Below are 3,761 nucleotides of genomic sequence, written 5' to 3'. Positions count from 1 at the left end.
AGCGGATTTAGTGTACCGTGACTTAGGTGCTACTAACTATCAACGCTCCGAAGAACGGACAAAAAAGACACTTTGTAATCAACACAAGTAAATCCTAACAATGACAATGTACAATTACATATCACCGTTTCGCGAAGTCATAACTTTTAACATCGCTCGACAATTCAGAATTCGTAACAAATGTAATACTATTGTCAAGAGTTTCAAAAACCAAATACAAATTGTCACTAAGTTAAAACAAGAACAATTCAAAACCCTAGAATTAACAACTACCTACACCGGGGTGAAACCGAGATGATTAGCCGCTCATGGTTGAAGAAGCTTGATCACCGGATGTTTGGAACGCGGAAGGATTCATCTTGAAGCTTGATTGGATGGAAATGATGAAGGTTAGTGATGGATGATGATGGTGGAAAATGGTGAGTGATTCGATGAACTAGGGTTTTATGATTGGTGGTTGTATTGTGATGATGGTGATGATTCTCGGGTGTAGAGATGATGATCGATGGAATGGTTGGTGTTTTATAGTGTCAAAGATGGTGTGTGAGGCTCCAAAAACAAGATTCAAACTCCTCCAAAAGTGTAACTCCCGTATTAGTTGGTCAACAACCCTTTTTGATTCGTTCCCACACCCCAAAACCCCAAAGTTCGCATTTCAGGTTTTGATGAGCCGTCGCCGACGGTGGATGTGCCCGTCGGCGACGGTGTGTGGATGTTTGAAAGTGGCCGACGGCTAAAGTAGCTGTCTACGGACAATTTCTGGCCATGGCCATATGTGCAAACCGTCGGCGACGGCCCCTATGGGCGTCGGCGACGGTGCCCAGATGTTGGGTTTTCTGTTTTTCGCATTCCTTGCTTCCGGTTGACCCGTGTCGCTTCCCGGTGGTCCCGTTTTCGCTCCGATGACTCGTAAAGCTCCCGAAAAGCTCCTTAAACTCCGGTAGACCTGTAAAACACAAATCTAATCAAGAGTAGGCAATTCGAAACTAAAACTTGTGTAAAAACATCAAATTAAACAATTACAGACACCGATTTTCAACCACGTATCAAGCTTCGAGCTCTGATGATGAAGGAATTCTGTCCTCGTCACGAGATCAGGGCCTTGGAAATGGAGTTCGACGATCTTAAGCAAGTTAGCGGTGAGCATCGAGCCTACACGGATCGTTATGAGGAGTTAAGTTTGTTATGCCCGGATATGGTTACACCTTTGGATAAGGCAATCGAAAAGTACATTGATGGCCTTCCTGACTCAATACAAGACATTGTGACTGGTAGCAACCCTACTACAGTTAGACAGGCCATTGAGCTATCTGCAACCTTGACTGAATCAAAGATCAGGAAAGGTAAACTTTTCCGAAAAGGTGACAAGAAACCGGTCGGGGAATCGAACCCAATCGAGGAATCAAAGACCATGGATGAACAGACTGAATCCCCTAAGAAGTCAAAGAAGCGAAAGGCTTCTCAGAACTTCGCTGTGGTCGCTCATAATGGTCAAGCCGTCCCCAACCAACCAGCTCAACCCCCTGCTAGAAAACCATACGATGGAACTGCACCCTTGTGCAACCAATGTAGCCTCCATCATCACGCCAATGTACAGTGCCGCAAATGCCAAACTTGTGGGCTTATAGGCCACACAGCAAGAGTCTGCCCAGCTGCAGCTGCGCCAAACCAAGTTGGCAACAATCCTGCTCAAGGTCATTTTCTACCAGGCTCTTGTTTCAATTGTGGCGAGATGGCTCATTTCCGAAGAAATTGCCCAAAGCTTGCTAATGCAAATCCAGCACAGGGATAAGCATCTGACTGACTAGAAGACAACATCGTTTAGAAATAATCACGTCTTATGTATTATTTTCTTTTGTTGTCAAGGTCCAAGAAACCGTTTTTATCGTTGTTGATAAATAAATTTTTATTTACATTGCAATGTATTTCTGTGGTTGCATGTATAAACGACATATCTCTTACAATACCGACAATCAAGAAACCGTATTCCTTGAAGAACAAACTACCCCCAAAATTCTCCCATTCTATGATCTCTTGCGTCTTCCATGTAATTCCTAAGTACCCGTTTATTCAAAGGAAACGAAGTACAAGGCGCAAGTTACAACACATGACGAATACCCAAAGTACCACTATAAATCCTTAATAGGGTACCTAAGGATTTCCCGTAAGTCTTTAATTGTTGTATACCTTAATTCGAATGTGGTGATTCCTTATAATCAAAAATCGAACTTTGGGAGATCTTTCTATCTTCTCAGATAGATTCCAGTGAACATTGAGACCCGTCGATTGGTTTCCATATCCGTATTCAATCAATAACAAGTTAATAACAAATTATAATCAAGTTAAACAATTATGTGACTTTGTGTTTATGTGTTCCCTTATGTGTTGTTGTGTGATCCAAATTATGCTATCCAAATCCACGTAGAATCTTACATATCCTTGTACAAGAGATTCATCATAGGATACCCAAGGGTATTACTTAAAATCCTCAATGGACTTCTATGTTATAGTTAAGTCCCTTGGATTATAAAGTACTACTTCATAATTAGACCCTTGAGTGGTCTAGTTAAACAGTTTGATCCAAAAATCTGGCTAGGGATATCATGTGATGATATAGCTGAAAGGACTCCTTGGTGGCCTAACTAAGAAGATCCCCTGTAGATCTAATTAAAGGGAACCGATGGAAGTCTAGTCACCCTCATCACAAGTTTGATATCCTTCCCCAAAACATTACAAAACAAACTGTGCGGACTATGCAAGGGATTTCGTAATTATGGATGCATACATAATTATGGAATTTAGTGCACAGAAATCAAGGCAAGTTCTGTCATGTGTCTAGAGTTAACCCTATTCATTTCCAACTCTGATGAAGCAACCGTTGAAAATGACTCCGTTAGTTCATTTTCGTTTCTGACGATTTATCCGTTGGGGAAATGAATATCCGTTGTGTAATCCTTCATTTCCAACTCTGATGAAGCAACCGTTGAAAATGACTCCGTTAGTTCATTTTCGTTTCTGACGATTTATCCGTTGGGGAAATGAATATCCGTTGTGTAATCCTTCATTTCCAACTCTGATGAAGCAACCGTTGAAAATGACTTCGTTAGTTCATTTTCGTTTCTGACGATTTATCCGTTGGGGAAATGAATATACGTTGTGTAATCCTTCATTTCCAACTCTGATGAAGCAACCGTTGAAAATGACTCCGTTAGTTCATTTTCGTTTCTGAAGATTTATCCGTTGAGGAAATCAATATCCGTTGTGTAATCCTTCATTTCCATTTCTGATGAAGCAACCATTGAAAATGACTCCATCTGTTCATTTTCGTTTCTGAAGATTTATCCGTTGAGGAAATCAATATCCGTTGTGTAATCCTTCATTTCCATTTCTGATGAAGCAACCATTGAAAATGACTCCGTCTGTTCATTTTTCGTTTCTGAAGATTTGTCCGTTGAGGAAATGAACATCCGTTTGCTTATTCCGTCATTTCAATTTCTGAAGAATACTCGTTGAGGAAAATGACCCGTCTGTTCACTTTCGTTTATGAGGAATGACCGTTAAGGAAATGACAGGATACTGCCTTGCATATCGCTGATGGTTATTTGGCAGAGTCACAAATAGACTCCTACGAATAAATTTCGGGACGAAATTTCCTAAAGTAGGGGAGACTGTGACACCTGTGTCACCGCGACCATCAAACAAATACCAAGCCTATGAAATATTTTATTTCATACTTGGGATCTTGTATAAATATGTGTATC

This window comes from Helianthus annuus, chromosome 12 (genome assembly GCF_002127325.2).
Source record: "Helianthus annuus cultivar XRQ/B chromosome 12, HanXRQr2.0-SUNRISE, whole genome shotgun sequence".
NCBI lineage: Eukaryota > Viridiplantae > Streptophyta > Magnoliopsida > Asterales > Asteraceae > Helianthus > Helianthus annuus.
Note: the sequence above shows the minus strand (reverse complement) of the source record.